This window comes from Hylobates moloch, unplaced genomic scaffold (genome assembly GCF_009828535.3).
Source record: "Hylobates moloch isolate HMO894 unplaced genomic scaffold, HMol_V3 SCAFFOLD_11, whole genome shotgun sequence".
Lineage (NCBI taxonomy): Eukaryota > Metazoa > Chordata > Mammalia > Primates > Hylobatidae > Hylobates > Hylobates moloch.
The window spans coordinates 4,703,350-4,729,772 of record NW_026652286.1 but is presented as its reverse complement, the minus strand read 5'-3'; the positions used below and the strand labels follow the sequence as shown (position 1 = coordinate 4,729,772).

Genomic DNA, 26,423 nt, shown 5'->3' with positions numbered 1-26,423 from the left:
CCTGGCTTCTTCTCGCTTTAAATCCAGGGGAACAAAAACCCGGGGTGTCTGGGACAGCCTCTAGAGAGACTGGGGAGGCGGCTTCCCCGGGCGGGGGGGCATCGCGCAGCCCCGGGCGCCCGCTCCTCCGGCCTAAGGCGGCTTCCTCCCCACCTTCCTTCTCCTTGCCGCCCCCCTTCCCGGGCCCTTCTCTTCCCCCAGCTCGGGCTCCAAGGGCTCCGAGGCTCCGCCCCCGCGCGGGAGCTCTCGGGGCGAGGGCGGCGCGCAGCGGCGCGGGTGCAGCTGCGGAGCTGGGCGGGGCGGGGCGGCGCGGCGCGGGGCCGCACGCGGAGGGAGCGGGTGGGGCGGGGCCGCGCTGCTACGTAAGCAGCCGCGAGAGGGGATCCTGGGTGCAGGCCCCGCCCCCTCACGTGCCCTGGGCGCAGGGCCTCGTGCCGCCCGCGTGACCTTCAGGCCCGGCGCTGCCACCGCCTCCGCCTCTGCTCGGCTTCCACGCGTGGGAGGGAGGCCGTGGCGCCGAGGGCGGCTGGCTTGTGGAGGCTGCGGTAAAGTCTTCCTCGGCGGCCGCGTCCCTGTCTCAGGCCTTGGTACCCTGGCCGTTCTCCGCCCGGGACTTGGGGGTGCTGAGCGGGGATGCGGGTGTGCAGAGCTCTGTGTCCGCCTGGATTTGAGAAAAGGAGGTCTCCTTTCCCTACCCCCTCTGCCCCTGCATTCCACGCATGGGAGGAGGAGGCAGCGTAAGGGGGCTCTTCCCCAAGGTATGAGGCGGTTCAAATTGAAACCTAAGCTCGGGAGGGAGGTGCGGAAGAGCTTTTGAAATTGGAGGGTGGAGTCCCCACAGCGGTCCGGTCCGTTCAGCCTCCATTACTGTGCCTGTGACCTTTGGGTCAGGAGCCCTGTTTTACGGCAACCTGGGCCCAGCTCAGCACCCAGCTGAGGGCATGAGCATGAATCCAGCGTCCTTTACGGTTCCTTGGTGGGTGCCTTACTGATTCCCTCAGCCATTTCCCCTTCTAGAAATGGCAGGCAGAGCATTTGGAAAGAAGCAGTGAGGGATGGAGACCACGGGACAGGACAAGCACCAAATTGGGTGTCCCCAGCAACAGAATGTGACCCCCATTATCTGTGCCTTTGCAATGTGTCCTTAAGTGACCCATTTGCCTGCAAGGTGTCAGGTGCTGAGGTAGTCCACAAAGCCTGTTGCTGTCTGCAAACTTGTGTCTCTGCTAGTTGTTATTTCCAATAGCTGGCGAGATCGAAACCGCCTTTGCCAAAAATTATAACAAAATTATTACAGTGAAGGGCATCTGACCTAACTGACTCCATCTTGCTTGTAACCTCCAAGCTGTCCCTTGTTCATTCTTGGGCGTAGGCTGAACTAACTTTGGGAGGAACTTACAGTTTCACTTTGAAACAAAGATGGTAACAGCCCTTTCGCAATACAAGCCCCCGTCTTGCCTGGGGACCAGACTGCCTTTGTAGTATTAACAAATTAGCCATAGGATTAGAAATTATGGTTTAGGAGTCATGTAGCTGGAAGCCACAAGATTCTAAGCCTCCCCAGTTGCTCCTAGGGATAACATCACTATTGGAAAACCTGAGATTGGTGCTGAAGATATTTTTCAGACCCTGAAGTTGATGGATCAGCTGGCATGACCCAGATTGAGAAACTGGCTGTCTGGTCCTATGGCCCTTACCCAGGAACCTGCTTAGCGCAAGAGGACAACTTGGAGGCCCTGTGATTTTGTCTCTGACCAAACCTATCAGCACTCTTCACTCCCTGGCCTTCTACCCATCAAATTGTCCTTTAAAAACCCTAGTCTGGAATTTTCAGGGAGATTGAGTTGAGTAATAATAAAACTCTCTTCTCCCGATCAGCCAGCTCTGCGTGAATTAAACTTTCTCTATTGCAATTCCCCCGTTGATAAATCTGTTCTATCTGGGAAGTGGGTAAAATGAAACTATTGGGCAGTTACAAAATGGGGGTGGAGGGCTGCCTGGGACAAGCACTCCAGAGTAGAAGCCCCTAAAGTAAACCCTCTCCATGAAAAGCCATATATGATGTGGCAGACAGCCTGGATTAGGGAGCTGGGGAAGCCACCCGCCAACCAAATACGGAGCACTGGGGGAGGGGCAAGGTGCGAGGCAGACTGGGGAGGACGTGGAATCCGATGGAATCTGACCCAGGCCATTCCCTGTCTCCCTGAGGGAAATCAGAGGCTTGGTGCTTTTACTTTTACAGGGATCCTATTCCCAAGGCAAGGGTTATTCCCCTTAGGATAGTTCTAAGGAAGGCAAAACCTACGTGTGTTCATTGCTGGGATGGCCGGGAAGTGGAGTAATAGGAAGAGAGCTGGAGGCAGGAAGTGGGTCCTTTTTGGCTTTGTGTCTGGATTTCAGTGTATCTGGACAAGTGCCTTTCTACCCTTGGCTTTCCAAACTCACTTATGAGGAATGGGAATGGTCAGTTTAATGGCTATTGAGTGCCTGACACTGGAGAGAACAAAGGGAGTGCCAGGTGATGTCCCTGACCGACAGGAATTTCTGTCTCATGGGAGAAGGCCTATGTTCTGGAAATACTTAACAAAATGTCAGTGGGCCTGTGAGGTTAAGAGCCAACATGAGAAGTGTAGACGTGCTTTGATAGGAGAGAGCAGTAGAGGCCAAGGAGCCAAAGAAGGGGGAAGATCTGGATAAATGGAGAGGAGCTTTGGGTGCTGAGAACTGCATGAGCAAAGGCAGAGAGGAAGGAGTGTTTCTGGCCAGCCCACTGGTCAGGAAGAAAGCTGGTTTGGCTGGAACAAAGGGTGCAGGATCGGAGAAGGCCAAAGGTCTGCTTGACGAATGAGTCTACTGAGGCCCAAAGCAGAGGCTTCCAGGTTCCCCTTCAGCCCCAGTTACACAGAACTTTGTAAAGCTCAGCACTGATCACATAAAACCATCCTCAGAAACATGCAGTGGCTCTCTGTTGCCCAAATGCTATCATGGCACAAGAGGCCCATAATGACTTACCCTAAACCTACCTGGTCAGCTTTATTCCTGTTCTACACTTTCAGGCCCACCATATCCACCGAATTACCTCTGGGCCCTGAATGTGCCCTCTACTTTCCCTCTTTTTTTGCCTTCAATTGCATGCTTTTCCCTTTTATTGGAAAGTTCTCTCCTCCCTCACCATTTCTGCCCACTCATCCTTGAAAACACAGCTCAAGTGCCAGCTCATCCCCCAGCCAGATGTAATTTTCATCTGAGTTTCCACAACATCGTGTACTCTATCTTGGCACCTCACGTTCCACGTTGTATTATAGATATGCAGAGACATCACCCTTCAAAGTAGATACTGCTAATTGGACCACTTCTCACCACCTCCATCACTGTCAGCCTATTCCAAGCCACCATCATCTCTTGTCTGGACTGCTGGGATGGCCTCCTGATCAGCCCCATTGCTTCCTTCTCACCGTCTTTAGTCACTTCTCTCCAGAGCAGCAGAGTGATCCTTTTAAAACATGGATCATGTCACTCTCCTGCTCAAAACCCTACCATGGTTTCTCATCACATTCAGATGTTATTCAAGACTTAGTATGAAGGTCAAGATCTATGTTATCTGGCCCTGTCTACCTCTCAGACACCTACCACCCTCTGCTTTGCCCACTAAGCTCTGGTCACTCTGTCCTTCTTCCTGTTTCCACACTATTTCTTCCTCAGAGTCTATGCACTTGCTGGTCCCTATAAATGGAGTGCATTTCTTTTAGAATTTACACGGCTCACTCCCTCGCTTCATTCCTGTCTGGGGTCAAATATTTTCTCAGAGAAGCATTCCCTGACTACCTTACCTAGAATATGTCTTCTACCAGACACTCTCCACTCCCCTTTTCTATAGAGCCATTACCACTGTCTGAACCATATTATGCTTATTTGGTTATTTATTTGTTTATTGCCTGTCGCTACCATAAGAAGTTAAGCTTTGTGATGTCAGGAACTCCTGTCTTGTTCACTGATGGAGAACGGTCCTCACACATACTAGTACTCAGTTTTATAAAGGAGTGAATCAATCTAAGCTCTGCTACTCAACTATAAGTTCATTGAAGGCAAGCACCATGTTTTATACATTTGAGTCCCCTTCTCCAAGTCCTAGTTTCTTGTACCTAAGTCCACTCAAATGCTTGTCTGAATTTCAGATTCTGCAGAGAACACCCCCAGTTGCTTTTCTCCCCTTAATGTAACTATACCTGTTTAAAAGACACCAGGAAATGGTCTTTACCTATCCTGTCACCTCCAGAGATGACTCAGTCTTCATCACATTGATCCCTGGCAAGTGTACCAGATCACAGCTTCTCCAGTTGTGGATCTCAGGCCATTAAGGGGTTGTGACCTACATTTTTTGATGACATAGAACAAATGAGAAAATAGCAGAGTGCATTGCAGGTTTTAAAGATAACTATTACTTTTTTCCGTTGTGTGTATCGTCAGGTCATGATATAAAATGAACATCTGGCCAGGTGCGGTGGCTCACGCCTGTAATCCCAGCATTTTGCAAGGCCGAGGACGGTGGATCACCTGAGGTCAGGAGTTCAAGACCAGCCTGGCCAGCATGGCGAAACTCCATCTCTACTAAAAATACAAAATTAGCCAGGCATCATGGTGAGTACCTGTAATCCCAGCTACTTGGGAGGCTGAGGCAGGAGAATCACTTGAACCCAGGAGGCAGAGGTTGCAGTGAGCCAAGATCGCAGCACTGCACTCAGCGTGGGTGATAAGAGTGAGACTCCGTCTCAAAAAACATAATAATAAAAATAAAAAATAAAATGAACATCTTATTGTTGGCCATTGTCTAAAAACTTTGAAAGTTTTAGATGTCCCATAAATAGTTATTTTATAGAATACATGCTTATACTCTTAATATCAATATTCAAATAGCTAGCATTTATTGCAGGTTATTTTTGTGCTACACTGTTACACTGTTTCACATACATTATCTTATATAGTCCTCATTACAGTTCTGAGAGGAGAGTCTTATTATAATTCTTATTATTTTCATTTTACAGAGGAGAAAACTGAGGCTTAGATAAATTAAGTAATTTGCCCATGATCACAAAGCTGGTAAACAGCTAAGTGGAAGGCCCACTTCCAGAGCTTTCCTTACCTGCTAGTAAGTAATCTCTCCAGCAGCATCTATTCTTTAATTTCATGGTCTGAACTGAAAAAGCCCCCACAGCCTTGTTTTATGTCAATAAACACTACTTACCCAGCATTCTGATGGGAGTTTTTTTTTTTTTTAGGTTGCCGGTAGGCACCACTGAGGCAAATGGACTGTTGTCCTGTTAACAGTTCCACAGACCTAGAGAGTCTGGGAATCACGGGTCTCGATGTATTCACACTAGTCCAGAACGTGGAGAGACCTGGAACTGCAGCTGCTCGGGGGCCACCTGACAGGAGCTGAGGTTTTCACAGAAGGACACAGCCACAGACAGCCCATAGCTTGGCAGGGAGGAAGGTGGGGAATAAATACCCCACCATGCCTTCCTCCCATCTTTGGACTTCCCTCTCAGGGCCCCCATTGGCTGAACCAGGGATCAGGAGAGCCTGTTAATGCAGTCCCTAGAGGTCAAACCTCTCAGAACAGAGTGGAGTGAGTGCAGAGTGGATCTGGAGGGCAAATGCCCAGCCTCCCCGCTTACCATCCTCAGCACCAGTGCAGATTAACACGAATTCCCAAGGCCTCCGAATGCCAAGCCTTGGCTGCCGCAGTACCTCACAGCTCACCACAACTCTCACCTCTCCCCTTCAGGACAACATCTGAACGGGCCAGGTGGGGCATTGTGCAGGCTTGGGCCACACTGCAAGCCCCTCCTTTGGCCCTGTCTTTATTTACTGGGCTGCCAAGTGAGGAAAACCAGGCCAGAAAAAGAACCAGCCCCCCTCCTCCACCTAGGCATTTGCAGCTCTGCCAGCACTTGGGCATCTTGTCCGTGATCTAATCATGCACGAGGTCAGGGGGTTTTTATGCAGTCTAGGGATTTGACTGTGAATGGCAGAAATTTCTTCCTACCAGGATTTTGCATGCTTCCGAGCTGAAACCTCCTGGAGCAAGGAAGCAGGGCAGAGTGTGTGTGTGTGTGTGTGTGTGTGTGTGTGTGTGTGTGTGTGTCAGGGGAGAGGGGCAGAATGAAGGCGTGTTCTAAAGGCATGTTCCCGCTCTTCATACTTACCCAGGCTTTATAGGCGAATGTGTGGCTGCAGTTGTGGCTAAAATATGAATGAATGTGGTGGTGTGCAGGTGCATGAATGACTGTAAGTTTCTGTGAATGAATGTGTTTGTGATGAAGAGTGCATGGGAGCCCTTGCAAGCCGGGGTAGTGGTTTGCAGGTGCCTGGCTGGCTGGCTGGAAGCATCCACCGATCAGCATCTTTACCAAAGTCTATGAGTGTTGGGTTGAGGAGGGAGGAGGGGAATACTCTGTTTTCTCATAGCACCTCCCTTTTGCTGCTGCCACTGCTGCGTAGCAGCATGAACCATTGGCAATTGCCTTGTCCTCCCTGAAGCCCCAGAGAAGAAAGTCAGGGGAAAGACAAGCAAAAACATGTGGTCAGTCTGTCATCAGTTGACGGCTCCTCCAGGCACCAAGAATTGTCCTTAGATAAACTCTAGTCACAGAGCCTCCTGACTAGCCCGTGAGGCTGAACAAGGGGCAGATGAGTGGTAGCTCAGGTTAGATTTTCTCTGACCTCTACTCCCCTGACCTACTAGCCTGGTCAGGCAGAATTATTCATATTCTGCCCTTATCTGAAATGTTGAGATTAATAAGACCGTCTTCCCTTCTGTCTCCCAGCCAGATTTGGGGGAATGAAAGGAGGGGCCGCATTCACTTAGGAAGTAGTGATAAGCAAAAATGATTGGGTAGTTACCAATTAAAAACCTGACTTCATAAGCATATATAAAAAAAAAAGTTAAGGGCCACTTAATTTTAAATCATATGATTTAAATCCATTTTGGGTTCCTCTTCTCCTCCACTCGAGGTCCCCCATAGTTTTTGTCATCCAAGTGGCCTCTGTGAGGGCCCCTGCACATGATGGCCCCAAATAGTCCCCTCATTAACAGTCTCAGCAGAGGCCAAAGACTGAATAGTTCAGAGAAACCAAATTCTTGTATCATCCGGAGGCCCAAGTGAACCTATCTGTGGAGGGCAAGTGAGGGAGGGAGGGCTGAGAAGCAAGAAATGTGGGAAATGAAGACTTTGCAAAACTATTGTAAACTGCCTCCTCTGAAAATAGAAAAATCCAACATTCCCCAGCCACCCCCTCTCCAACAAATACTTTGAAAGTGGCAAATCTCACCCACTTTGCTGCCATGGGGAGGCACTCTGTATTCACATATATAATCCATAGGTATTTATAAAAATGTATAATTGTGAAATGGACCAATGAAAACTGTATTGTTAGCTAAGTGAAGAGGGCAGTTGTCTCCCCCTCCCATAAAAGGCAGATGTTTAAATAAATGCAGTTTTTAATAATACAATATCATTATCAGATTGCATACTTAGGTCCCCCAGATGAAACCTAAGCCTGTTTTGGTGGGCTGCTGTGCCTTTCCTGCCAAGCAGCTCTATGAGAAGGAAGGAACATCCCAGAACCCTTGCTTATGAATGCACTGTCTTTGCTGAGCTTGAATGTACCAGTGCTTCATGTTTGTATGAATGAGGGTTGCATGTGCTGGTCAGAAGCCACGTGAGACACATGGTGGTGGCGGGGGGGGATTATGTCTTTAAAAAATGAATTGGAAAAAATGAAACGGAATGTGTGAATGGCATAAATGGAGCCCATGGCACCTTCTCTTTTTTATTACCCACCACCACAATAGGGCCCACCTGTTTCATTAAAATTAATTCCTGGCTTTGCAAATATCAATAGATCAATACCTGTACTTGTATTCCACCCTTCACTGGGACCAGACTGCTAAAAACAGAGAGCTGCAACACAAAAGATACCGCAGTCAGCTCAAGCAGGGGGTTATTTTTAGATCAGAAAAAAGAAGGGAAAGAAACAAAAAACAGAGGCAGTTCTGGGTTTTGCAGTCTAATTTGGTCCCTTTTCTTAAGGAAAAAAAAAATCCCATCAATGGCATTTTCCATACAATCTGATTTCCATTTGGCTCCTAGAAAAAGAAGAAGAGATCTAGGGCTGAAAATTCTGGAGTTTTATGGCTGATTCCAGCTAGTATCCTTTCTTCACCAGGCTCCAACTGAATTAATTTGATACTATTTTTGAAAGTCAGTGTTTCTAAGGGAGACCTAATGACGCACTGACGTCAATGCAGGTCAATAGCACACACTGCTGGAACTGGGCGTGCTACACCGAGCCAGGGCTGGAGCCTTTTCAAACAGCCCCAACTCTGCAAATATCCCAGCTTCGCAGGGGGAAAAAAGCCAGGGTTTTGTAAGCATTGAGACCCCCACCATTTTTCCTGAACACCTTCAAAATTGATGCATGCTTTCTAGATGCAAAAAAAAAGAAAGAAGAAAATCCAAACAGATATAATCAGACGCACTGCAGTGCAAAAAAAAAAAAAAAAAAAAAAAACATACCTGTCAAAGGAACCATATGTAATCCACGCACACACACACATTTCACATTTACGTTCAGAATGCAATACGTATCATTAGGGTCTATCTATAAATAGATTCGAGCGTGTGTGCATCGGGACTTAGTCCCAAACGGGGTTTTCAAACGTGGGTGATGAGTTCTTTGCTCTGATCAGTTACTCAGAAGGTGCCTGAATGTGTGGGGGTGGGAGCGTGGGAGGGGGCTGCCTCCTCTTTCTCCTCCTTCCCTTTGGCTCTCCCCCTCCTTTCTTCTCCCTCCCTCCCTCCCTCTCCCCTCACCTCCCCTCTCCTCTCCCTCTATCCCTCTCTCATTTCCTCTTTCTTTCTCTTCTTCTCCTCTCTCCTTCAGCATCCCCCCACCCTCTTTTTCTCTCTCCCCCTCCCTCTCTTTCCTCCCTCTCACCCCCTCCCTCTCTCCCCCACCCTCTCTCTTCTCCCTCTCCCTCCAAGTCTGGCACTGAACGCGAACTGTTTTGCTTTGCTCCGGGAAGAGTGCAGACACATAACGTGAAATCCCGAGCTTTTTGCGTGGTGCATTTAAAATGCTTCCTTATTTATATTACCCTCATTCCCTCACCTCCCCCACCCCCTCACCAGTCCTTCCAAATTTCCCTAGAAATCTATGTAAAGCATGCGGAGGGGAAAACATTTGCACAAAAAGTGAAGGAGCTCGCCAAGGTAGGTTATACCATGCACTGTCTTGTGTTTGGCTTTTGCAAAGTTTATAATGTCAGTTGGTGAATGTTTGGAGGAGTAGATTTGTATGACTGACCATGATTACTGTCTTTTTCATTGAACAATTATCTTTGTACAAATTGCCTAGACTTCTTGGGCAGGCTTTCGTGGGGTCTTGCGTGTGTGGTTTTTGCAAGAGTCATGCCAGCTGGAAGACAGTCCTCTGTTGTTAAGCTGGGGAGGGGACGCCGTCTTGGCTTCCCCCACCCTAGTGTTCTGTGGTCTGGGGGTGGAGGGTGGAGAAGCATTCTGTAGTGGGCATGTGCTTCTGCCACTTGGCTGTATCTTGGATTGATTCTCATTCACTGAATGTCTTAATTCTTGTAATTATTTTGCACATGAAAATTTAGTTCCAAAAAGGCTTCATGAAGTCAGAGCAAAGTGGGGAGAGTCGGGGAGATAAAGAATCAGGGTATGGTGGTGGTGATGGGAGTGGTAACATGTCTTGCATAGATAACTTAATGTTCTCCCCACTATTTGGAGAAAATGCTAAGTCTTTAGTGGGTGTAAGCAAAATAATTTTTGTTTAAAACCTTATTTGTGGGTAAAATGAAATTTAAAATAAATGTTTCCGTTGCAAGAGCAGAAACTGCTACAGCTCACAACCACCTGTAGAGGGAAATCTTTATGCATGATATCTTAAGGGCTGGTTGTGTAGAGGAAAACCACCTGAAAAGGTTCCTGACAAAGTTTGCAGCAGGAAAGACAAGAGGGGCTGGGCCCTGCAGGGTGAAGGGTTAAAACTCGGGGGCGGCAGAGAAGGAGGGAACCGCTGGAGCTCAGCCAGGGTCTGTCAGCCTGGGGACCTACAGGGTTGGCCTTCCTGCTTTGAGGGGCTGGTGCTGTCACGGGGAGCTTGAGGTGGAGAAGCTAAATGGGGCAGGGGCTTGCAGAATATTTGTGTGTCGTGGAAGGAGGGGCGTTCTATGAGGTCAGGGATTGTATGGTGCTTGGGGCCATGTGACGATAGGGAGGTCACAGGCCAGTTTTTCCGTTGGGTTCTGGTCCTCCCAGCTCCTCCCTGCTGCTGCACAAAGCGAGGTGGTTATCAACAAGTGTTTCTCCTGAGAAGATTAGTTTTGACAGGGACTTCAAGGGGTTTTTTAATCTGGGTAAATCCACCAGGGCTTTATTGTGTGTAGCAAAGAGAGTCATTCTTTGTTAGGAAGGAGCTTGGGGAAGAGAGGTGGAGGGGTGGAGAGAGGGGGCTTTTGAACATCAGCCATTTGACCTTGGGGGCCAGAGTTCAAATCCCCCAGAGGACTGAAAAGGTTGAAAAGGTATCGTTATCCCTTCTCCCGCCCCCGCATCTTTCACCCTGAGCTTTATGTTTCATGGGGAAAATCCAGCGCCTGGTGTTGGCCAAACCTCATCAATGGGAATTCCATGTGTCTGAGAGCAGGATTTTTTTTTCATCAAGGGAAGCAGGCAGCACTCTCAGCTGTAGTACTGTACATTTTTTTTCCCCTGCAAATGATCTTCTAGGAAAGCTGAATCACCTCCACTCTGAAGAGCAGCCACTTCTGGGAGGTGGAACACAGGGGGAGGAGGGGATACCCCCTCCTCCATGGTCCTTAAATATCCGTGTGGGGGCACTACTTGAATGTCTGGTTCAGATGAACCTGGAAATATGACGAGGGTTCTTTGGACTGGGCTGGTAGTTGAGAAGACCATCTGAGCGGGGATGTAATTCTGAAGGAGTAAGGTAGTGGCTTTTTCTTTTGCGCTGGGGGTGCGGGGGTGGAGGGGTGCAGCTGGCTGGGTCATCAAATTAACATGAGAAGGGAATCGTTTTCAGCAGGGAAGTAGGAGATTTGGGGAGGGTGCTTGGAAGATAGAATCGGCATGCTATTGCCACCCCCCACCCCAAATAACCAAAAGGCAAGGAGTACAGACATAGAAATGGGAAGTGAAATGTGGGTACAGACTGTGATTAAGCCTGTTGTTGGTATGAAGTGCTGTCTCACTAAATAAAGCAGAGTGGATGGTGGCTCCATCCCTGGATCTGCCGGTGTGAAGTAAAACCAGGTCAGCTGGCCTGACACCCACTGTCCATATCACTGAAAGTCCTGCTCCAAGAAGGGGGATGGAGAGTCTTCCACAGCCCAGAAGGCATCAGGTTTCTTTGTGTTGCACTTCTCAGAAGGAAATTGTTTCTGTTTATTGCTTAAGTCAACAAGTATTTGTCTCCCTTTGATGTAAATGCTGTGGGGGAAGTGGTTACAAGAAAAAAAAAATCTGGTCCTGGAATTATAGCCATCTGCTCTCCACAGTCCTCCAAGACTGTCAGTATCTCTCTTTACTCTGAGCTGTGGTTTTCTGGGGACCGAGTTCCAGAAGAATAGCACCTAAAAAGTATTTCATGTCCATCAGCCTTCCCCGGAGATCCATGGAAAGACCACCTCTCTCAGGTTCTACCAGGTGCCTAAGCACTTGTCACATGCGGACATGTATGTGCAGTGTACATGCACATATATGTGCAAAAACCACAACAATATGCATGTGGGTACCCAGGGTTCTCTCCACATGAGAACCCATGAGAGCCCACGTCAGCTCATGAGCCACACACACAAGGAAACAGACCTTCTTCCTCTCTGTCAAGTCCGAAGATGCCAGTTGAGACATGCCTCATCCAGCTTAGGGGTGGACCTGATGTCCCTGAGTGTATGTGGTGAACCTGAATTTGCCTTGGGTTTCCTCATATTCATTCAGGAGTGTCAGTTGCCCCTTCCTGCGACGTTGGAGAGCATTACAGCAAGCAGGTGTCTACTCATTTATGGCAAGAATGAAGTCCGACTTTTATCTTCATCACTTTGGATGAGCCCTGGTGCTTGCCCTGTTTCTCAAAAGAAACCTAAGGGCAGGGGCAGAGCCAGTTATAGAATTCATGGAACCTGGCACAAAATGAACGCGTAGGGCCCCTTTTTCAAAAAGCAGGAAGAAAGTGCCTAAATATAATGCCTTTGTCTTTCTTCCACAATCTCTCTCTAGAGTCGTCATGGTGGTTTTTTATTTGCTGTTTTTCATGTGGTGCTAAATAAAAATAAAAATTTTAAATTTTTAGCATGAATTTTACTGTTCATCTTTATATTGTGTGATGCCGGTTGTAAATGTAAACACAAGAGCATTTAACTCGTTTGTAGAATCACTGAAATTACACAATTCACATTTCATACGTCGCATATGCATAGGTATTTCATTCTTACCAGAACAATGGAGATGCGGACAAAATGAACTCCAGTGTTTTTATTCCACTTCTGGATACAAGTGCTTTGTACCAGCACTCTCCACCTTCAGCTTGCTGTTGAGGAGAAATAGCTAGATTGCTCTGTCTCCATCTTTCCTTCTGTGTCATCATTTTCAGCATAGGTGTTTGGCAAATACAGGGAAGGAACATAAGTAAGAAATGCTACTCTAGGGTCTCTTAGTCATTAGTGTTTCTTAGAACTCCATTGCCTTCCCTCTGCATCTGAAGCATCTGGTTCAAACAGAAAGCATGACCTCTGGGCATTGTCTGTGTCCCCATCTGCGTAGTCATAGGCTTACTTTCCATTCTACTTGCCCTGAGTCTCACTGAGCTCCCACTGGAATTCTGTACTCATGGGCTACTGCCAACATTGTGGGGCAGGAACGATGGATGGGCACACACATTCTCTATTATCCCATAGACTTCACTTACAAAACACAGGTTCAAAGACAAAATTTTTAAGAATTTCAAGACAATAACAGTAGAATCTTAAACCAAGCATGGAGCCCTTCTGAGCCAAGGGCCCTGCAACTACACCAGTTGCACGCTCCTGAAGTCAATCCAGGTGGGAGGACGTAAGAAGTAACCTAGACTTCAGGCTGAGAACCCTATTACTCATCTTCCTTTATCAAGCGAATAATTGCATCTGCAGCAAAAAAAAACTTCAACGGCCTCCATTTTTGACCCATTGGGACTTTCTTCTCCTCTAACCAAGTCCCATTCTGTGAAAATCCACCACTTCCTGGTGATGCTATCACAGCTTTGAGGGGAGAATTCATCTGCTGATCTCTTCACGGAGGCCGTGGCTTAGAGCCCAAGCCTTGCAGATGAAGCATTGGTTCCAATCCCCACCCACCACTATCAAGCTTGGTTCCATCCAGGAGATACCCTGACTAATCTGTACTTAGGTTTCACCACCTAAAAGTAATAAAATATATTTGGTTTGATTCATGAATAATTGTGCTAATTATTTAGTGCTGCTTCTTGTTTATCTCACAACTGCTCTGAGGTCTGCCCAGGGGTCTCCTGGCCCAGGATGACAAGTTCTCAGAAAATTGCTTTGGCAGTAAATTCAATTGATGTTGTTGTGGAAGAAGCAGGGCTTGATGCTTAAAGGGTCAAGAGGAAGACGGGCCTACATTCCTGATGGACCCAATAAAAAGAGTATTTTTCCTGCCTTCATCAACTGCCTTTTGCTCCTCACCTACTAGGGAGCAAAGCTAGAGGGCATCTTAGAGATGCGAGGTGGACTAGTTTGTAAATAAAATAGCATTAAAAACACATCCAACCTAGAGAATGAAGACTATTGACCCTCCATCGTTGGTTGAGGGACTTTGAGAGTTTTTGAGAGTTGTGTTTTTCAAGCTTGATATAGCTTTCCTTTCTAGCCTGTTCCTTCAGGTGACAACAACACCCTTTTGAGAAATATTTAGCTTGGTCTAGGCTACTGAGAGTACCTAGAAAGAAAAAGAAAAAGAATTATTCTTGTTTATTATTTTATAAAACCTTTACTAGACTTGGAGACTGCCGCAGCGACAGTCCAGTTAGTGGACTGGAAGACCAATCAATGAATAATTATTGACTGTTTACAAATGAGCCTAGCACGGTGCTTGACCCATGGTGGGTGTTTAATAAATGTTAGCTGACTCAGAGTATGTCTCATTATTGTGGCACTATGTTATAGTGAAAGAGCTATGAATTTGGCATCAAACCACACAGGTTCAAGCAACCATGTGGATGTATGCTCTTGGGCAAATTATTTAGCTTCTTTGTAAACTGCTTATCATACCTAAACAATGGGAGTATTCACATTATAATAGCTACCTCACACAGTTATTTTGAGAATGAAATCAGAAGTGAGTTGGCTCATTTTAAAGCACTCTAGATATGTAAGTGATACGTGTGTTTGTGTGTATGTGTGTGCACAAAGGCAGATATTAAAAATTTTTTAAAATCCTGCCTTCTTCTCTTTCCCATCTCACTCAGCAATAGAAGTAAGCATAGGTCTCTGATAGGCTGGATGGCATCCTGAGTACAGTGTAACTGTGGATAGTTTAGGCTTTGCAGCCAAGAAGGCCTGCATTCAAATCTTGGCTCCTATATTTGGTTGGTTATGTGACTTTTGATATGTTATTTAAACTCTCTAAGCCTCAGTTTCTTGACACTTAAAATGGGGACCTACCTCAAAAAGTTATTGTGGTGATTCATTGAGTTGATATTTGCAAGGCTTGGCTCAGTGCCTGGCACATACCAAATGTCTATCACTTTTGTTTTTTATTATTATTTTAGCTATTATACCTCTGGACCAGGGAAGCATCAGAAAAATGACTTGGGAACATCTTATGAGGCATGGTGTGGGATGGCTTTTCTACCATATGCTTTTTCTTGCTTGGGTAGATTCTTCCTTTTCTGAAATTAGCAGAGACCTCTTAGACTCTTCCACATACACAAGGTAAAGTCTATCTTCCCTATACTTTACTGAAAGCCATTGGCCCTACCAAGCAAAGGACAGGCCTAGGCAACTTCCCTGGAGCTTTCACTTCAACTAGGAACTCAACTCTTTTGTCCCAGAAGTTCCCAACCCTGAAAGAGGGCATTCAGGTAAGGAGAAAGGGACTCAGTCAATGCTTAGCATAGGTCTAGACCTCAAGTGTGGGTGGGAGAAGATCATCTGCATTTGACTCACAGAAGCCTAGAGGCAAGACCTGAGTCTTCCCTCAGCTGAAGTAGATGTTCCAAGTCCTCCTTGAATGCTGTGAGAGCCCCTCAGTGATCCTCTGGAGGCAGGTATCACTATCTACTCCTCACCCAGGTCTTGTGTTGCAAAGACCTCATCTCCTAGTGGAGGACAGAAGAAAGTAATCCCTTACCTAGCCCCTACGGACTTATTAAAATTGGGAACTCAACACAAACTTCTGTATGACCCATTATGGGAGGCCATACACTAGTTTCTCAGGATCCAGCGATAAGTAAAACATGGATGCTGCTTGTCATTGTAGCACTCGTAGTCCAGAGATGAGAGAGGCTTTTAAAAGTCCACATTCTCCTTTTGGTAGGACCCTTACCAATCCTAGGTTGTTATGCAATGATAAAGCCCTCACCTAAACAGTAAGCCACCATAGGCTTCTGTTTCCTATTCCAAATTTATCTGCCCAATGTCCCATTCTGTTAAGAATCCTTTCACCCATGAGTTGATGTGAGTGTGTTAATTGGTGTGGAAGTACCAGTTGTGAAAGAACAAGTTACATCTATTAAGATCCAGATTTTGGCCAGATGCAGTGGCTCACCACTGTAATCCTAGCACCTTGGGAGGCCAAGGTGGGAGGATCGCTTGAGCCCAGGAGTTTGAGACCAGCCTGGGCAACAAGGCAAGAACTCATCTCTACTAATTTTTTTTTTTTTTCTAATTAGCCAGGCATGGTGGTGCATGCCTGTAGACCCCGCTGCTCCAGAGGCTGAGGCAGGAGGATGGCTTGAGCCTGGGAATTCGAGCTTGCAGTGAGCTATGATCATGTCACTGCACTCCAACATGGGTGATGGAGCAAGACCCTGTCTTTAAAAAATAAGATCCAGAGAGTTTTAGTCCCAGTGGTCATTAGTAATACTTAGTGAGAAGAACAGCCTTCTTTTATGTTTTACTGCAATTCATTCTTTTTTTTCCTTTTTTTTTTTGAGATGGGGTCTTGCTCTGTCACCCAGGCTGGCATGCAATGGCACAATCATCGCTCACTACAACCTCGAAAGACAGGTGTGTGCCACCATGCCTTGCTATTTTTATTTTTTGCTATGTTGTCCAGGCTATTCTCAAGCTCCTAGACTGAAGTGATCCTCCTGCCTTGGCCTCCCAAAGTGCTGGGATTACAAGTGTGCACCACCGTGCCTGGCCCAATTCATTCCATTAGGAGCCCATGGGCTGATTATGTTAGAGTGTATGGGTCCTAGAACTATAGGACTTACCCTGACCACCACATCTTGAGTATTAAGAACCAGAGAGCCAGAGAAGACCTGCTCTGCAGGGAATAGGCTCATCCTAGCCTCAGGCCTGGGGCAGGAGTGAGGATCCCAATTCACTGCAAAGGTTATTTGCTTCTACATATTTCTCTATATTTGCATAGATTTGGAAAATAACAGTGGTTTTGGGAAATTATATAAGGGACAAGGGAAGATCAAAATAGCCACTTCATTCCCTGAAAACTCCTAGTTTAGCCACTTCCCCAAAGCTAGAGAGTTTTTCCTACTCTGCATTAACTTGCTAGTTTATAAGCTCTCAGATTTTTTTAAAGCTTAATCACCTATATCATGTAAGTTGCAGCATGATGAAGGTGGTCACTGCTGAGGGGTTGATGCGTTCCTACCAGGGCTTGGAAGCAAATTGGACCACAAATCCCTAACCAGAATGAACCTTTCATATGCATGGGCCCCAGATCTTATCAAAACATTAACAGTTCTCTTGAGTTACAATCCAGATCAAAGTTGTATTTGACTTGTAATTTAATATACTATTTTAAACCAACTGGAATCCATATATTTGCTAATACTGGTGGCCCAGAGCAGCAAGTTATTCCATGAATGAAAACATTTGGTAATAGCTCTAGAGATGAGGGATGAGGATTAGAGGACAGGCAGAATGGGTTGAGTCTTTCTTCTTCTTTTTTTTTTTTTTTTTTTTGAGACAGATTCTCACTCTGTCGCCAAGGCTGGAGTACAGTGGCACTGCGTCGGCTGACTGCAACCTCCGTCTCCTGGGTTCAAGCAATTCTCCTGCCTCAGCCTCCCGAGTAGCTGGTGCCCAACATCACACCTGGCTAGTTTTTATATTTTTAGTAGAGATGGGGTTTCACCATGTTGGCCAGGTTGGTCTTGAACTCCTGACCTCAAGTGATCCACCCGTGTTGGCCTCCCAAACTGCTGGGATTACAGGCATGAGCCACCATGCCCAGCGAGTCTTTCTTCTTATAGTCAGTGGTCCTCAGGCCCTTCGAGGAAGTGGCACCTTCATGTTTTCTCCTCCATGTAATCAGAAGTCCACCTTCTCACTGGACACCTTCCCTCCACTGACCTCAGGAAGTGGAGGATGAATAGGAGCAGCCAAGCTAATTAGAGGATTGAAGGCAGGGTCTTTGTCATCTATAATTAAGCAGAGGTGCATCCTGTGATGTGAGCTATACAGACTTTGCCTCCCCTAGCTGCTCCAAACCCCAGTGAGTCAACACTGACCCTTAACCAGAGGTGGGTGAACACAGCCTAGCACAGTTACAATAAGGGTAGATGGAGTGATGGCTTATAGCTACTGAGAAAAATCCATTACTTACCCTTAGATTATTCTTAATGGCAGCTCCTGAAAACTGTCTTTTCCTTTAAGGTATAGGACCTAAAGAATTCTACTCTTAAATTAGCTGTCCCAGCTGTCAGTCTTGTAGCTCATTCCCAAATTATGAGAGTCCAATGCATTTTCCAAATATGTAATGACTCCCTTTTGTTCTGCATGGCTTCGCAAGGTATCTGAGAGATCATCTTAGAAAATGAAAAAGAGGTAAAATGCTTCATCCTAGAGGTAATTTTTTTCCTCCTCAGACAGGTTGCACTTGCCCTGTGGAAATGAGACAATGAATGAGAAGGAACACCAGATGCTTCTTCTATCGGTCCTGATTGGGACTTAATAAGGTGTGCCCCATTGCTCAGTTTCCCCTGACCCTTTGAAACTTCTCTCAATGTTGAATGGAACTCCACTTCTGTCTGTTCTGGAGAACCCAGCCAGGGCCCAAAGAGGGGATGCTCTGTATTTCCGAATACCAGCTTCTACACTTAACAGCTATGTTTGACTTTGGACAAGTTATTTAACCTCTCTAAGCCTCAGTTTTTCAACTCGAATGTGGAAATTGTAATAGGGACTGTTTCACTGAGTTGTCATTAGGATTGAGTGGGATGATGTATACATACCTCTTTGCACAGTACCTGAGGTTAATAAATATGGGGCTCATTAAATATTAGCTATTGTTACTCTTGATATCTTGCCAGCAGAAAAGGGGTGAGGAGGTCTCATCAAATATTTTTAACCTTCCTGAATGGCAAGTCTTTGTCTTATTCTGGGTTCCTTCTGAACTGTGTATCATCCTGTAAGTAGGTGAACACAGAGCCTCTTGGATACCTAACAAGAAGCCAGGCCACTGCTAATCAAAATCAGGCAGTGAGCAAATGTTAATTGTAAGAAAGACCAGGAAGATCTCCCGTCATCTCTTGGGGCTCCTACTATTGCACTGATTAACTGTGAGCCAGAACTTTTTTTTTTTTTTAGACGGATTCTTGCTCTGTCGCCCAGGCTGGAGTGCAGTGGCGCAATCTCGGCTCACTGCAACCTCCTCCTCCCAGGTTCAAGCAATTCTCCTGCCTCAGCCTCCCGAGTAGCTGTGACTACAGGTACACGCCGCCACGCCCGGCTAATTTTTGTATTTTTATTAGAGACGGGGTTTCACCATATTGGCCAGGCTGGTCTCAAACTCCTGACCTCATGATCCACCTGCCTTGGCCTCCCAAAGTGCTGGGATTACAGGCGTGAGCCACCACACCCAGCCCCCAGAACATTTAAAATAATAATAATAAGATCTGTGCCCCGATAGGTTAGCCAACTAGTTAACCTGAGGAATTTCAGCAGGGAAAAGGCTGCAGAAAAACTTGGTTCAGAGCTTCAGTAGAATCTGTCTTGCTCCCTTTTTGACAGTCATATTAGGTCTTTTGTGTTAAGAGGATTCCGTGTCCATCACTTAGTTTATCAGAGAATGTATTCTTAAAGGCTCCTGAGAGCAGGCAAGAACGATTTCCCTCATCCTGTTGCTGTTAAGTGGGATATACAACCATCCTGGTGCAAATCTTTTTTGGGAGAGGAAGGTTATCCGGGCTCCATGACTCTTCTATAAAAAGTTTATAATAAGGTCCTTTAATGGCTGTCACTCTAGATATTTGTGGGCAGAGAATGACTGGAAAGCTAGAACACATTCAAAATCCAAGGGCCAGAAAAATTTTAAGCTCCAGCCTCAGCCTCAGGTCTCCTGGGACCAGCCCCATAAGAACCATCCATTCTAGTCCAACTTGCAAAGGGAGCCCAAGAGTTGAACCTCGTCATGGGACTCAAGATGTCTCTAAAGTTCAAAAACACCTGGATTATCTGAAAGCAGAACCGGGTCCAGGTCCTGTGCTGAGGTCTCCAGTTTTCTCTAAGTAAAAGGTTTCTAGTGGAGAAAAAGCCTGTGGCCTCTGGGCAGAGATTTGTTCTATAGAGAAATGAAGGAAACGTGCAACAGAGAACAGTTTTACTCTGGAGCTCCCTCTACTGGCTCTTTGATAGAAATCCATCGTAGTTATTCCGCCCTGCCTTGTGGGTATCAATTTAAAGCATCCGAGCATCCTGGCACCTTGAAGCAAGGAGAAAAGGTGTCCTGAGGTGCCAAGGAAGATGAAACTGCAGATACTGGTTTCTTCTGCCTCCTTTACAATTTAATCTAATGTTTTAGGGGTGCCAAGATAGTGCTAAGCATTTTGTGTGCATTATTTCATTTAATACTCACCATAAACCAGCATTTTACAAATGAGGCAGCTGAGACCTGAAGGGATTAAATAAGTTCCTGGCATCACCGTAGACTAATAGACCCCCTTAGTGACCCTCATTATTCTTATGATTCTCCTGAGTGAGAACTCAAGAGAAGCAAGAGTCAACGGACAATGTGAGGTTGGAAGTGGCACTTGTTCTCATCACCTAATATAAAGAGGCTCTGAGATTGCACCATAAACTTCCTAGGTCCTAGAGAATTTCAGCCCTGTTTGTTTTTTATTCTTTTAATTTTATTTATTTATTTATTTAAGACGAAGTCTCACTCTGTTGCCCGGGATGGAGTGTGCAGTGGTGCGATCTTGGCTCACTGCAACCTCCACCTCCTGGTTTCAAGCAATCTTCCCACCTCATCCTCCCGAGTAGCTAGAATTACAGGCGTGCACCATCACACCTGGTTAATTTTTTCTGTATTTTTAGTAGAGAACGGGTTTCACCATGTTGGCCAGGCTGGTCTTGATCTCCTGACCTCAAGTGATCCACCTGCCTCAGCCTCCCAAAGTGCTAGGATTACAGGCATGAGCTACTGCACCCAGCCTCCTGTTTGTTTGTTTGTTTTTTTTAATTCAGCCTTCGAGGCAATTAATTACATGGCAAGGCTTTGTCCAATCTGCACTCTCACTGTGATGCCCAGGTTGAGGAAAGCAGAGAACTACCATAGTGACTAAGAAGAGTTTCCATGACAGAAGTGAGGCCTTTTAAAATTTGTGGAACATGTTCGCGCCTACTTTTAAAATAAAATTCCATGAGATAAGTAGGGCAGATAGTAGCCCACACATTTTATAGGCTGGGAACTTAAGATACTGAGTGCCTGGTTCCAGATTTTGTTTAGGGGCAAATGGCAGAATCAAGACCAGAACTGTCACTCTCAGCTTAAGTTCTGACTTTTTGGTTGGTGTTGGTTGGAACTGAGAGTCTAGCGTGGGTTTTTTAATCACATAAAATAAAGACTGTGAAGCTACCTTTTTGTTTTACATCCAGATCCTTTCCTGAGTCTCTCTGCTTTCGGCTGGTTCATAATTGAGCTTCCTTGATATTGAGTCATTTGGGAATTGGGAATGACATAAGCCACTCATCTTATTACTGTTGGTCTCTCACCAGTCCACATTTTAGAGATATCTAGGTCCTTGAGAGAATCCCAAATATTATTTCAGTTCTCCTGTAGCTCATGAAGCCGTAAATATTTCACCTCACCCAGGAGAATCAAAGCATTTTCACATTGGTTCTTACTGGGGAGTTGAGATATGGGTAAGTAATAGGAGTCCCTTTCCTGCTTTGGCTGGGGTTCGGGTCTCCAATTTCACTGCCAGTGTGTCTCTAAATCTACACAGTGGGACAGTGGCTACACCAGACATTACTCAGCTCCCCACCCCTGACTTGAGACCTTCCACTAGCTGCTCCTTCCCCTAAAAACAGAGTGATGTCATAATGGTATCAGAATGGCACCTGCTGACAACAACACAGAGATAACAAGAGCAGACTTTCTGCAGTGCCTCCTGAGCAATTGGTTGTCATTGTCCTAAACAGAGCAGCTAGGTTAAAAAGATTTATCCATAATGTAACCTCCTGGCCCTCAGCTATGGGTGGAAGCAGCACTTTCTGGTTTGACTTCCTAATACCACAGACTCCACTTTGCCAGAAAAGTGACTTCTTGATGAATAGTCTGTTCAGATAGGCCAATTTGGAGTATATTCACATTTGGCCACCTGCCGGTAAGACTGATCATCCCCTTGCCCAGCTGTAGCTTTGAGCATCTGCCCCCATGTTGCCCCCATCCCCAGGAAAGCCAAAATGGTCCCACCGAAGGAGGGGAGGGGAGAGCCTGGAAATGAACACTCACAGGGAATTGCGAGTGATGGAATGTGGATTGCTGACACCATGTCCCTTTCCTCTTGCTTGTTGTAGGAGCGTCAACGACCAAGAGGAGACCAGATGAGTTTTCAAAGCAGTCCTCAAACACCCAGGACACACCTCATCCTTTGCCTCATGCTTTCTGCAATGTTGCTGTTCATGTTCATCTTCCTATTAACATTTGCCATAATAACCCCTCATTGACCACCATCATTCCTCCATCCACCACCCACTCAGCTCCTTCTCTAAAGTGCCCTCTAATGGGCAGTGGCTTTGGTCTCTGTTTGGCAAATTATGTCCAGAGGGTTAACATTAATTTCTCTTTCTCCTATTCCTCCCTCATGCTAGACTCAGTCCAACACTCAGCCCCCTGTCAGGAAAGCCATAGCAAATCCTACTTTCTGCTAAAATGAAGTTACAAGACACTTTTCCAGAGTAGTCACACTCAATGAAGGGACCCAGGGAGTATCGGAGTGTGATGTAATTGAAACCACATGGAAAGACTAGAAATACCTTGCTCCCAGTCAGATATAGTGAAACAGCTTACTCAAGACTGGACTAAGATTTAGAATATAGGGGGGTTAGGGAGGAGAAAGAGAAAGATCCTCAGAAGTGGATTGTCCCCGAATACAGGATGAAATCATCTAGATTTTTTTCTCCAATTAAATTTGCATTTCATTCAACCACATTGCAATGGCTTCATACTGGGCATTTTCATTTGAGACCCAAGGCTTTTCTTCATGGGTCCTGAGCCACAGGTTCCTGGATGGTGAGGTAAGTGGCATTTGCCCGCACTGTCTAGGGTGGTTTGTAGTGCTTTGATAAACCCTGTGCTGATGAGTCAGACCCACCCTGTTAGGCCCTAAAATTTGTCCTCTATTGGTCCCTCTTTACCCAAATGCTCTTCAGGGATCCTAGCCCAGACATAGATGTTAGTCCAGCCTCACAATGTTAATTTAGACCTCTATAAAACCAAAACAGATCCTGAGGATTGACCAAACCAGAATTTGTTGTCTCTTTCTCAAAGACAATCACTACTACAAAAAGTGCAGCTCTCTGAAAACCCACCAGACCTAGAAAGTGTATTTTCTCCCCTCCCTTTTTCTTTCTACTTTTATAGGTAAGCTAGCACTGATGGAAGATACCAGGTTTTCAAATGTGAGCTGAAGGTTTCTCTTCTCATGACAAGAGTCAGATCCAATTCACTATTTAACTAATAGCTTTCCAATAAGTACAAAAAATCTTGCCTATCTAGCAGACATGTTAGTCCATTATTCCTCTGTGTCCCCCAGCGTATACTTATTGGACTAGGAATTAAAGAAATACAATCCCCATTCTTTACTCTTGGCCTACCAGATATAGTGATCCAAGCTTAGTAGATCAGCAGCTAATTGCAAGGCTGCTTTAATAGTGAATGAATAAAAAGTTCTGCTAATTCAGACCTACCCAACACCCACGAATTTGTGATTGAGCTCTCTGCCTGCTGAATTCAGGTAGATAAACAACTGTCCTTCAACCACAAAGTTAAGGCTAAACTTATGCAGGTATCTCTAAGCATGCTGCAGATTGTTCTTTTCTCTCTGTGGCCATGCTTTCCAATCCCTGACACCTTTCTATTTAGCCTCTGCTAAGCTCAGGTGTGCTGGAATCCTGATCCCTGCCTCAGCCTCAGCCCCCTATCATGTGCTTGCTTCGGCTCCCCTGTCTTTGCTGAGATCCTCACCATGAAACCAACTCTAGATATTCCTGAGTGACTCTCTAGGTTTTCATTCTCCCAAATGTGCCTTTTATCAGCAAGGCATGGGAAAACCTATCATCTGGTTCTCCAAGGTGTCCAGCAGTTAGAATGGCTGAGAGGAGGGCATTTGAGTTTGCCCATCGATAATCAGGTTGTGCGAAAAGCAGATATTGTCTCAACTGTTCTGAAGTTGAACAATGTAACTACTTTCAGGTGAATAGACTTGAGACTATTTTGAGTTGTCGATGGCAACCAAAAAAAGGGGCTGAAGGGGTGGAATTACAGTCACTTTCCTCCAGCATCCAGTGGTCCTTAAAACTTTCACCCTCAAATCTCCAAATATGCTGGCTTCTAAGAAGTGCTTCCCAAGACCGAATATACCTCTTGATCAGGGTAAGTGATGAAAATGTGTATTTAGCTAGGGGAGGGGATCTTGAAATAGTCAGAATTATGCATGCTGTGGCCTATCTACCCCCACCGTGCTAATGGCTCAGCCTATAAAGTTTTCAGAATCAGAAAAATAATCAGAGATGCTAGTTTCTAAAGGAGCGACAGAGGACTAGGATGACTAGCTAACTCAAGGTGCATGTAGACTTTCTGCTGTTCTTACTTTAGGACAGCTTTCTTGGAAGACTGGACCAGGGAGTTCCTAATTCTTCCCTAGCACCATCTCAGGGGCATCCTCGGTGCGAGTGGAAACATGCTTGGATGCAGCAGCCTGATTGAATGTCAAGTTCACTGCATCTCCACCACAAACTGGTTGGTTTCAGGCAAATCCCTTGAGATTTGGATGAGGCTGAACCAGCTAGGGCTTTCCTTGAAATAGGATGGAGGGGTCTCCTCTCACAGGCAGATAGCCTTGTTCAGGGGGCATCTATTGGCTAACAGGCATCTTAGGAGGAATAGATCAGTCTCGTTATTCAGAAAATGTCTGAGAAAGCCCCAGACACTTCCAACTCCACATGATGGGGGATAGACCTGGAATATTAAAGACCAGAGGTTGGAATCGAGGCAACACGATGGAGTGGTGTGGCATGAGTGTTGGAGCCATACAGATATGAATTTGATCTGATCCTTAGTTTTGTAACTTCAAGCTCTAAGACTTTTAGACAAGCTGCTTAAACGTTATAGTCTCCATTTCCTTAGCTTTCAAGTAGGAAAAATAATAACTGTTTTGGGAGTGATTTCTATGCTCAACAAGCCTAAGGGGCTTGTTAATGACACCTAGAAAATTGCCTTAAGGATTAAATAAAGTTTCTTATGTAAAAGTGTCCAGCACAGTGTCTGGCATATAGTTGAAGCTGAAAAACTATTGGTTTCTTCTCTCTCCCTCTTTTCCTTAGGCCAAAATAGTTCTGCTCCCTGATGAAGACACCTTTAGGAAAAGAGGAATCCTTTTCCTAGACTTCCTCCCTGAGGGACTTCCCTTGGTTGATATCATGGGAACTGGACTGTTTCTCCTTCTCCAAATCCAGTACTTTACCTACTGGCATTTTTCGTGGTGCTTGGGGAGGAGACAGTCGACGCAGGCAGGTCGTTTCTGGGCTTCGCTCACCCTGAAAGAGAGGAGACTCAGTTCTTTTCAAGGGCTTCGTGATAAGCAGCCTACTCCCACAAGCCCTCTGGGGGAGCATTAGGGGGAACGAGACCTCTTCACGCTTGGGATGCCCTGGAATGAGTTGGCAATGCAGAAGGCGGTTTTCACTTTGGACAGGTTCCACATCAGTCTATTCATTCGCAGGGTCTTTAGCTTGACTGCTCAGACAGGAATTGGGCACCACAGCCCTTAGTATAGGATGATGAGACAGCTCGGGAAGCCAAGGTCACCAGCTCCAGCCCAGACGTCCTCCAAAGGACCTGACTGAGGAGTAGGGGAAATGGAGATGCTAGCTATGGAGGTCTAACTTTCTGCAGATGTTTCTGCGGAGCTTCCAAGCCCCTCTCACTCTGTCTTGTTTACTGGAGCAAGACAGAAACAAGGCAGAGAGGCGCCCTCTTCTGGGAGGGAGGAGCAAAGACACTGAATCCACCAGGAAGCCGGCGTTACACCAGCATAATTTTGGCTGCCGCCCTTAAAGTTCTGATGTGCATTTCTTCCATTTCCAACGCTACCTTACTTGTTAGGACTAGATTCTGGGTTTGCTTAAAAGTTGTTAGTGATTTTAAATGAATCTGTCTTGATCTCAACATCAGACACAATAACACTCAGCCACTATATACAGCATAGAAAGCAGTTAAATTCTAAAGTGCCCTGCTCTGTATAGTTTCAATAGTCCAAACAGAAACCATGTGGCTTCTGTGAATGTGCCCACACACATGAATTTATGCTTACACATACCTAATCTCATATCTAAAAACATACCTACTCTGTGCTTTTAAAAACATGTTTAGCCTGATACTTTCATTAATCCAAGGAGACTTTATTGAAACACTGCCGGCGTCTCCTGTCCGTCTGGCCACATTTGATGACCCCATGTGATAAGTCATCTTCAGTGCAAGAACCAGGGCCGCCTCCCTCTCATTGATATTTCTCCTGACTGCACACCTCCCCACTGCAGCAACATTCTCACATGCATACATGCATGCAATCGTGAGCTAAAAATAAACAGCTGCTGATGGGCTGCCAGAGGGTGTCCTCCGTACACAGCAGAC

The 26,423-nt window shown here is 45.9% G+C and overlaps 2 long non-coding RNA genes across 2 annotated transcripts; both read left to right on the top strand.

The window, feature by feature from the left end:
- Positions 1 to 521: 521 nt before the first annotated feature.
- Positions 522 to 5,890, top strand: LOC131384596 (uncharacterized). The gene is made up of 4 exons (XR_009215601.1): positions 522 to 758; positions 4,468 to 4,638; positions 5,043 to 5,146; positions 5,277 to 5,890. It is a non-coding gene; the product is annotated as an uncharacterized LOC131384596 (long non-coding RNA).
- A 15,736-nt stretch (positions 5,891 to 21,626) lies between these two features.
- LOC116476336 (uncharacterized) lies at positions 21,627 to 22,716 on the top strand. The gene is made up of 2 exons (XR_004250193.1): positions 21,627 to 21,894; positions 22,088 to 22,716. It is a non-coding gene; the product is annotated as an uncharacterized LOC116476336 (long non-coding RNA).
- The last annotated feature ends 3,707 nt before the right edge of the window (positions 22,717 to 26,423 follow it).